Source organism: Melopsittacus undulatus, chromosome 6, assembly GCF_012275295.1.
Source record: "Melopsittacus undulatus isolate bMelUnd1 chromosome 6, bMelUnd1.mat.Z, whole genome shotgun sequence".
NCBI lineage: Eukaryota > Metazoa > Chordata > Aves > Psittaciformes > Psittaculidae > Melopsittacus > Melopsittacus undulatus.
In genome coordinates this window covers 34579137-34589810 of record NC_047532.1, presented here as the reverse complement: position 1 = coordinate 34589810, position 10674 = coordinate 34579137, and the positions used below count along the sequence as shown (strand labels likewise).

Here is a 10674-nt window from a genome sequence, read left to right as displayed (position 1 = left end):
TCATCTGCACCTCTTGTGATACAAGCAGGTTAGAAGAACCTGACCTGAACAGTATGAGAGCTGCCATATCATAGTGCACTGCAGAAGTGGGATACCCCACAAACAGACCAGCAAGCTCAGTTTTAATCCTGAACTTGGCTGCCTGCATCCTGCAGAGCAACGGGAGGAGAAAGCACTGTAGAATGGCCAGCCTTGGCTGGGCACTGCAGTTTTGGCTCCCAGCACCCTGTGGCCAAATCAGTCCAGAGCAGTGAGGCATTCACCCAGTTGGGCTCCATGAAACCCACTGCAGGAGTGTACATTCAGCTAGGATATGGTCAGGAGGCAATGAGGAGCCACCAAGAGCTGACATTCCTCAAAGCAAACCCATGTCTTGGTAGGAGACACAGGGGTCCCACCTCCACCCAAAGTCAGTACCTTCAGAAGGCCAGGGGTTGCCACACGTGGAGCCCCACTCCACTGGCTGCTGCCAGTCAAAGGGCATCCCACGGATGCTGAGGCGCACCGCATGCCTTGATGTACAGATGACAAGACCTGACAGCTGAAACTGCTGCTGGCTGCTGGGACCTGTCTCCATGCAAGTGCTGGCTGCGCCTTCCCCAGGGGCACATTTCTGGGCTCTGCCTGACCACAGAGGGAAGCACCCAGGTATGTGCTGCTCCTGTGCTGGAATGGAGCAGGCTTGAGCTGCTGCAGCTGGGTCCCTGCTCAGGGCCACCAGGACCCTCCTGTCATCGCACCTCCAGCACCCACCTGCACCGCTCACCCGCACAGACCCAGGCCCTGCTCCATGTCCTGCCAGTCTTTAACCCAGAGCAGGACTCTGCTCATGAGCCTGTCCACCTTCAGTGCATACAAGAGCAAGGGTTTGGGGAAAAGCATAACATTATAATCACGCCTAATTGCGGGGTGGGGAGAAGTCATCTCCACCTGGTAAGCAGTTCATACCCTGGAGCAGAGGAGGGGAGGCACATCAAAGGGCAGGAAGCTGGAACAGGGGTGGGAGGACAGGAAAGAGGAGAGCTGGGGGGTAAAACAGGGCAAAGAGGGGGGCACCAGACACACTCTGAGCACTTCATGCAAGAATGAAGCCTGCCCCACATTTCTAGGTGATGAGGAAGCTGCAAGCTGGGTGTACGGGGTGTGTGCCCAGCACAGGGAGCATGGAGAGCTGCAGAGGTTGGACGACAAGGCAGCATTGCCTGCATGGGTGCAGATGGGGTGTATGAGCAGTGTGTGTGCATGGGGAGGCAGGAGTGGATGCAAAGCATACCCCACACTTGGGGTGAGATGGCAGGAGTTTTGCGGTATGTCCAGGGGTGGGCAGGTGAGGAAGCCCATTGTTTGGGGCACACAGAGGCTGTGCATGGGGGTGAGACAGCACTGCTTTCAGGGCATGTATGCATGGGCTACATTGGCCAGGAGCTTCTTGTGTTACCAAGTTGTGTCTTTCAGAGACAAGGCTTGTCTGGTTCTGGGAAGAGGAGGCAACAGCACTGAGTGCTGCCAGCAAAGAACGCCCCCTTGTCGGAATAAAATGGAGCTGAAGATAAAATCCATGCCTGGGACCACAAAGTCCTACCTGCGGCTAACCTGACTTAGTGCAGAAGTGAGATGGTCCCATTGCACACCCTAGGCCACCCTGAAGTCAGCTCCTGGAACCTATTTAACAGAGGTTTAGCTGGCCTGGCCTGGTGGGGACCCGGCTCCCCAGGGAAAGGCTATCTTATCACACTGCATCCCCATGCTGGTTTTCTTCTCCTCTAAAGGAAATGGGGCCAGACAAGTTGTGACATGTACACAGAAACAAACATGAACTTGCAGGAGAAAAGGCAGAGAAAGGGAAGGCAAGTGGGAATTTTCCTGTTTCTAGGAGTGGCAGAAAGTGCTTTGAAATCTGTTTATGCAAAATGGTGTAAAATTACAAATCACAGTTATGACAGTAAAGGAAGTAAACAGGCTCTGGAAGCATGAACTGGCCTTTGGGATACGCGAACTCAATCCAAGGCAAGCGCACAGAAGATGTGATTCACACACATACAATTACTGAATAGCTCTCCACCATGGAAGTTATCCAATTATGTAGTCAAAACACAAGAAACCAAAGAGAGAGATTTAAGAAGTTGGAAAACTTAAAAAGATATTGCATTTAAGGGACAAGCCCTATCATGGCAAGACAAGCAGTGGCTCTCCTGGGCTCTCAGGAAGGTTCCCTGAACTGCTCGGCGCTGCTGCCAAGGTCCGAGTCCCTGGAGAGAGAAGCCAGAGGGATCCCTGTTCTTCTGAAAGCAGAAAAAACAAAATAGAAGAAAAACAAGGACAAAGGGGGATAAAAGTGACAGCAGGCAGGACTCTGCAGACAGGACTACACTGCAGAGTTGGACTGGTGGTAATGCTTTAGCCCTGCGGCGTCTCACCCCTGCAGATGTGCTCAATATAAAAAGTAGAGTCCAAGCAGTGCACCTAATCCTGGCTTTTCAGTATGGCCCAGAAGCGCTTCACATTGAGCAGCCATTTGCTGCTAAATAACATTAAAAAATGTTTGTTGTTGCAGTTTTGCTGCTGGGTTATCACAGCACATGCCAGGTACTGCACAGGGCAGGCGTAGGCCAGGAAGCACATACAGAAGGGGGCAGAGTAGGACTGCCTAGTAGGACAGAGTGGATGTGGGAGCAGATCCCAAGCTCTGATCCCAGGGCCCTGGTATGTGAATGCTTGCTCAGGTTTAAGTGCTGGGGTGCTACATGGCCCTGGCTGCTGTAGCTCAGGCACATCTCAGCTCAGGGTGCTTTGTCCCCTCTGCCAAGCCGAACCTCAACAGGCACCCTGGTGCTTACTGGCAGGCTCGGCATCCCGCTTCTTGGAGGATCGCTCCTACATTCCCCCATGGATTCACAATGCTTTTTTTCAGGACTCCTTAAGCAGCCCCCAGCGTACTGAAACATAATTTCAAAGCTTTTAAAAATGTCATTAAATATACTTAGAGAGTGCCTCTGCAAAGGGACTTCGTTTTCCCAGAGGCAGTGATCTGTTCACAGCACCATCAGCTCTAAGAGATGCCCAAGTAAGGCTGTTTAAAGCCCACAGCCCTATTTTCTGCAGCTAAATGCTATTTCAGCACCTTCATTCAGGAATGCATTACTGAAGTTACACAATTATATTTTGTATGACCTGTATACAACCTACATCTTCCTTGTGACACAGATTTACAATGTGTGGGTAACTGTAGCTCTGCTCACAGAAGGAGAGAAAAGACTCTATTGCGTTAAGAAACACAGTTAAAAAATCTCCTGCAGATGATGCTGTCCTGCCACTCAAGTGAGGAGCCCATCAGCAGGGACAGGGACTCTCCTAATGCAGGAGCACTTTGCAGCCAGCTTCAAGTCAGCAACTTGCATCAGCTACCAGGAGTGCAGTAATCATGTACAGTGTTTGGGGTAGCCTCAAACCCTCAGATATCCTCTGGTCTTACACCTCAAGACTGTTTTTTATATATTTATGTATGCATCTGGAAGACCTAAGGGTGGCAGTTTAGCCCTGATGGACTCCTCCACCAGCCAGGACAGCATTTTCAAGTCCTGTCTCTGAGCCACCTAGTCTCACACCACAGTCAGAGAAGAATTCTAAGAATCACCATTCTGAAAGAGCAAGTCACATCTCACAGCCTGCAGAGTGCAAAGACACTGGCATATGTGTTTAGCTTTGCCCATGAATAGCTGTATTGAGGCCAGTGAGCCCAAGCACACATGCCTTGCATTGCAACACAGGCTACAGTGTTTGCTAGACTGAGCTTTACATTATACAGAAAATAAGTAACAGATTTGGTGGTCAGTGCTCTGACTTTGATTTAATATAGTTGCAGTCTGAAATAGCACAGAGATACCATTCATAGCAAGTTTCACTTGTAGATAAAGGTGTGCAGGGAGGGGATGAGGCTGGGACTTAGTGCAGGGGCTGAGTATGTGAAGACGACGAGGAGGAGAGGTGCTTCCTATACGTGCACATGGTGCTGTGGCAGTTCCCAGTAAAAGCACCAGCACCTTCTCCACAACAGTGCTGGCCCCAAGAAAACTCAGTGTTGGAGTGCCTTGTTGGGATGGAGACCATTGCACCCACCAGATGACTCCATCCTGCACCTCCTCTGAGCCACCTCATGCCACACAGCCAAGCCACTGTGCTATCTTACCCTCTTTAAAAATACCCTTTCCCAAGCCCTCAGGCATATTTTCTGCAGGCACTTTCCCCCTATCAAAGTGCTCCTTGGCTATATAAGAGTACTTGATCTCCATTATCTCTGGAGAGTTGTCAGGGTACCTACCTGCACAAGCATTCATGCACTGCTTTCTATAAGAAAAGAGGCCACACAGTCATACTCCAGCCACCCACTGGATGTCTCTGGTGGGATGCAGGGACTGCCACATCCCTCCCTGCGGTAGATGATGGAGGTGTGGGGCTTTATCAGGGTGTATTCCCTCTCCTGCCAGTTCCCTCATTAGTCATGCTTCCTGGAGCCATGGTTGCACCTCATTAGAGTTGGAATGGGAAGGTATTTCGCTGTGGTCTGAATGCTTCAACACCTCTGAGTAGGCAGAAACCACGAAGGGAACATAAGGACACAGGGTGCTAGCAGCCTGCTGACGGATTGTCATAGTAACCCTGGTTAAAGACCCACCAGGAAAATTACTTCTCCTGCAGCACTTGACCCCACAAGGTGACAGGTACCACCAGCACTTCTGGCAGGCAGGCCCCAGAGTTACGCCGAAAAAGACCCTGAAGTGCTTTCACCCGAGATGCAGTTCAGGGTCCTTGGGCAAGGTGCATGTGGGGTGATGGTTAACCCTGGTGCTTGCTAAAAGCAGCACAACAGTGTTTAATGTCTACCCTCATCCCTGGCACCTTTCTCCCTGAAGCTGTAAAAGTTCAGAGAACTTCATAAGCCACCTGTTGCAGTTTTCATGCAGGAGACTGGAGATGACACATTTTTTGTTCTGCGACAAAAAGTAATCCAGCCTCTGGAAAGTGGGATAACACTTGTTCTGGCATCCATTATAACAACAGAATGAGCAAACAGCACTGTGTTGCATTGCAATGTGTACTTCGGGGTTTTCTGCTTTCCAGCATGGGTAGGGTGGTGGCAAATATGGCTGGGATGGTAATGGAGCTTGGTGTAGGCAAAGTGACTTGTTCAGCACACATAGGGAGCCAGTGACAGTGCCAGGACCAGAAGTGCTGGATCTCAGTCCTAGACAGAAGCTTTTCCACTATACCATTAAAACAGACCAGCTCTTACCTGGTTACTCCACTGGGTGGAGGACAATCAAATCAGAAATTCTTTCTTTCATTTTCCCTGTCTCTATTTTTATTGATGTCATGGCAAACACAGCAAAGGAAGATCTGCTAGGCTTGCAGATGAGCAGGGCTTTTCTGTCTGTGTGCTGGAGCTGTTAAAGGCTCAGAAACTTCACTGCTCTTCACATCATCTGCAGGTCACGCATGAGAAAGAGCTTTTGTACAAGGGGCCATACTAAGGGGATGGACAACCTTGTGCCATGCTGGCTGGGAGTAGGCGGGCACAGGGGATGGTAAAAGCAAGGAACTGGTAGGCAGATCAAATGTTACCATGTGCTCTTCTAAGCAAACCCATAAAACCCATGGTATTTGGGCCACTTTTGTGATGCAAGGGCTATGAAACTGCAAAGCTGGCAGTGGCACAGCAGTACCATAGAGTCTTAGAAATACTCACTCTTAAAAATACAGGTATTTTTCCAAGAAGCCAGAAAACTTCAGACTCTTTCTCCATGTTAATTCCTTGGGGCTTGAAGCTGCCTGATAGCAGTGATTCCTTCATTAAAGATAACCTGATAATCATGTTCCTTATCAGAAGAGATCAGAAAAATGACTTCCTGACCATACCTACGGGATGAAAACACAAACAGCTTCTGTTAAGGGCAGAGGAAAGTGACATGCACAGGAAAGAGGATGGGCAGAGACCCACTCTTTTACAGCTCTGTGGACAGAAGGTGCTGTGGGGGTAACTGCCCTCAGGGGATGAAATCAAACCACCCTGAGGGAAGCAAATTGCTGCATGTTCAGTGCACCATGTGTGTGATAACTACACCTGAACACTGCCTGAGGCAAGCGCTGTGACCAGAGCTGCCCCTTACAGCAGCGAGCCAATGCCACTGGCCAGCCTTGCTGCCCATGTGCCTGGAGCAGATGTGCTCACCACACAGCTCATCAGGTCAGTGCACGGCTCTCCACATATCCTACTGAGTGTTCTCAGGAGCTCCTTCACCATCAAGACACCACAAGAGAAGTCACTACATCCTGCAGCAGACCTGTGCACACAGCCACTTTGTGCCTCCTGATAGCTTCTGTCAGGGCACAAGTGTTATTTCTCATCCCTGTTCTGAGGTGGACACAGGTCTGCTCTCTTCCTCAAAGGGTACCAGGGGAGCAGATGATATGTCTGTATCAGCACTATCCCTGTGGCCCTTCCAGCACCACTGAGAATGAATTAAATGTATACGGCTGCAGGCCAGGCCCCAGAGGTGGAATTGGCTCTCTTACAAATTCTCCTGCTGTTTGTAGCATCTCTCCAAATCCCAGGGCTCAGGCTGCTCACTGAGGAACCTGCTGGTATTGGGTTTTGTTGGTTTCTGAGACATTTTTAAGCATTGTGATTGTACAAGATGCTGAAACCTCATGTTCCAAAACCACAGGCAAAAGGCTAGGTGCTGCCATTGCTGTTTCACAGCATCATCATGTTTGAGGAATCCCCAAGCTAGAAAGACAAACCCATCCTGGGTTTCCTAGATCTTAACATTTCTAAAACGCTAAGCAAGGCTCCTTTCTGTTCCAGGGTGCACTGGGTGGCACTGTTGCAGAGCTGGGTGCCAATGAGCAGAGGACCCTGCAGAAGCACCAAGCCTGTGAAGGCACCCTGATCCCTGCACTGCCCTGGCTGCAGGCACAGCTGCTGGGCCAGCATCACAGTGCAAAGCAGGACATCAGTGACCTTTCTGACCTGTTGCAGCTGTTGTAGAGTTCCATAGTGCAACTTCCTAACCTTCATTTGACATGTTTAGCACTTAATCTTTTCCAACCAATAGTACTGATGCGTTTCTTTGATCTTTTTTCTCTAGAAAGACAAGGAACCCCCCCCCAGGAAGCAGCCTGCATGAGAAACACTGTGTCCCCACACAGAGACTTTTGAGAGCAGGGAAAGAACCACTAGGGAAGCAGAAGCAAACTGTCCTGGGAATCTCCTATTCCAGGGATGTTTTGATCTGTGTTTTCAGGATTGGTGTGATGTGTGAAAGCACTGCCATCACTGGCCTCTCCCCACAAACATTTCTGGCAGTGGGCAGTTCCTCAGATGTAGGTTTAGAGTCAGACCTGCAAGAAGTGCTTCTCAAATCCTAAACTTTCCCCTAACATTAGTGACTCCATCCCAGGTGTCAAAGCAACAGGTTACATAGGAGACACTGCCAGCACACCACAAATCAGTCATACACATTATCTGAGTGGAAACAGAAGCATCCTTTAGCTTGGACCTACTAGGCACAGGAGAGTGGCTGCTTTGTTAACACTTGGCATCCCTTGCAGATTTATTTCTTTGCCAGTGTTCAGTAACCAGACAGCACCTACAGGGCCACCACTTAAGAGGAGAGTGGCACACTGAAGTCTCCTGATAGTCAACATTATCTAAGAGAAATCACATCCTGCTGCCTACAAACATTCCTCCAAACGCTGGGCCTTGTCCAGCAGTGCCAAGCAGGTTCCCAGTAACATGAGAGGTCATATCTGTATTGGCTCTGCAACTTTTCAAGATCTTCAGCTACATCAGAACAGCAAACCTAGAACATCAGCCATTCATGACACTGGTAAAGACTTTTGAAGCTGAGGCAGAAGCATTCATTCCCACCCTCTGCATCGCTCGCTCACTGTAGCAATAAATACATACCTAACTAACAGTATAATACAGGACAATCAAGGGATCTCTACAGCAACTTGCTGCTTCTCACCTCTGCCTGAAATGAACCACTTCCTCTGCAGCTCTTGCCACTAAGAAGAGAGCTGGTTTCTCTCAGCTTTTAAAGATCACCTTTATTTACTTCACCTGCAATAAAGTGTCTTTTAAACTCTCCCTCTGCAGCTAGTGGAGGTTTCATGTTTGGCTAAATCAGGAACCACAGGTGTCATGAAGCCTGGGACGTACACTGAGATTTGCCACTGTTCCGGGACTTGTTTTTTGGTCAAGACAGAAAGAACTGAAGATATCTGGAGTATCCAGACTCACAGTGCTTACCTGGGAGAACCCAAGAGGCCTCTTGCTGTGTTAAGGTAAACCAGAGCAAATGTGACATGCAGAGGAGCACCTTTTGGTTCCCAGAATCATTGTAGAGAGCCATGCAGGCCTGAAAGGGAAAACAGAAACACTTTACAAAGGCTAAAGGATGCACCAAGGACCTGGATTATTGCTGTCTTCCAAAGTTTTGTGAGAAACATGCAGAAAAAAGCAGGACACTGCCACAGCCTCAGCAGCTGGCCCTTGATGGGGGAAACAACAACAAAAAGTCATAAGCACCTTTGGCAGTCTAACTCCTTGTAGGATACCACAGCAGCCATGAGCATGGACTTCCAGGGGATTTCACTGAACTTCCTTCTGGCTCCTCCATCCTCCAGCTTTGAAGATTACTGTCAAATGCAACTGAGATTTCTTCCCTCTGTTACTCATCAACAAAACAACAAGCTGTCCTCAATGCCGCATTAATGCAACACTACGGCAGAACAAGGGTCTGGCTATCTCAGGGAACGGATTTCAGGCCAGATTTCATCTTGGCTTTGCTCTGCTAGCTCAGAAACACGATCATCTGCACAGTACAGAAACACTTAATACTTGCTCTTCCTGCCCCAGCACTCTGCTGCTCTTCCCACAGAGCTTTCCACCCAGGCAACCACAAGATCACTGACAGCTCACCTGAGCACTTCTCACGGGGACAGAGGAAGGGACTGGAGCTCACATGCTGTGATATCCTAACCCAGACTCAGCCACGAGGTCCTTGTATGGCTCAAGACACTTCTTGCTTTGCAAGTCTCCATTCTGCTTGAGAAGAGCTCCTTATCATCACTATAGCATTTGGATTAGTTATACGCAGAGTGCTGAGGCAATACATAATGCTCTGTGCCACTCTCTCAACACTGTCATTTGAGGGGAACCACATAAAATACAAGCACTGATGGTGTGCGTGCTTGCAGAGAGGCCACTCTAGCTGTCTGATGAAATGGGTGTGCTGCCCATTCTGCTCCAGGCAGTTCTCACCAAGCCTTCACACTACCTGCTGAACTACCACCACCTCCTTAATTACTGAGCCCCATTAAATCTCAACCTGAGCTTCAAAGGGGGTAGAAAAACCAATGTAGGAATGGGCACTTGAGACATGTGCTTTAAAAATCTCAGTTTATTTTATTTTCTATGCAAATCAGTGCTACTTGATGTTACTCACATTTCACAGTGCAGGGGGCAGAAATCATTACAACACTGCATAAACTGCAGTTCAGTGAAATCATTCTGGGTTCTGGATCCCAGGCAACCTCCATGTACTGATGATCTGGAATAGAAAAGCACTGCACAGCCAGCATTTCCAACAGCTGCTACTTGTAATACAAGCTACCTCCACAGCATCACCAAGGGGAGCCTACTTTCCTCCTCAAGTATCACAGCTGCATGCAGACTCCAAGCATTTACAGCCAGTGGCATATAGAAAGCTTACAGTAGTTTCCAAGTCAGAGCTAGCAAAGACAGATGAGGAAAGAGTAAACGATAAGCTCTTTTCATATCCATTTAATCTCATGTAGGACAAAAGAGAACAAAGTTGAGCAGTGGAAGGGAAAGCTGGTCCCTAGAGTAAGAGGGTATGGTCCCAGCTTGGCCAGCAGCACCCACAGCTTGCTGGCTGCTCCACTAGCAGTCACCACTGGGACAGAGGGAACAGGCATAAAGCCATGCAGCCCCAGCACTTGGAGAACTGACTGAAATCCTGCATATACCCAACAGGAGAGACCCCTGGGGATATTGTACAAAAGTAGCTCATACCAGTTATCAGGAGGTTTTCTGAGGAGACAGTAATGTGTGACATGGAAATTTCATTGTGCAATATTAAAAGAAATGTGTCATTTAAAGCACCCTTCCAGAGCTCAGTCAGGCCACATTGATTTGGGAAAGCAAGAGCCAACCCCACACCAGCAAGAGGGACCCCAGCATGAGGTGGTGACATGAGGGAAGCAGAGGGATGGCTGGACAGCATCTGTACCACAGCTGGATAGTGCAGGCACCGGTCCCTAAGATACCATGAGAGGAGCCACATTTGTTTGCTACATCAGATTCAACCCTGTCCCACAAAGCTCATTAGCAGTGGGTGGGTGGAGATGCTGCAAGTCCCAGCATCCACAGGGATGCTGAGGGATGGCTCGGACCTCACTCGTTACTAGAAGGGCTTTTCCCTGCCCAGCCTGTCTGCAGTTGCTGGGTCTGGCACTTCCTGGCCACAGTACTGGAAGGTAAGAACTCTTCTTTGCAGGGATCTGACCCCCCGCTCCCCCAGGTAATGAGGCTGTTTAGAGGCAGTGCTCCTGTTTTTCAGGAAAGAACAGTCATAGAGCAGCAGAAGG

General features: G+C 49.1%; 1 long non-coding RNA gene across 2 annotated transcripts; it reads right to left on the bottom strand.

Annotated features, from left to right (window-relative positions):
• Positions 1-5544: 5544 nt before the first annotated feature.
• On the bottom strand, positions 5545-9115 carry LOC115946192 (uncharacterized). Of its 2 annotated transcripts, none has more exons than XR_004080299.1 (3): positions 8984-9115; positions 8312-8420; positions 5545-5913 (listed from the first exon to the last, which is right to left on the bottom strand). It is a non-coding gene; the product is annotated as an uncharacterized lncRNA (long non-coding RNA). The 2 variants fall into 2 exon arrangements; XR_004080298.2 differs by lacking the exon at positions 8984-9115 and adding an exon at positions 8591-8963.
• Positions 9116-10674: the final 1559 nt, after the last annotated feature.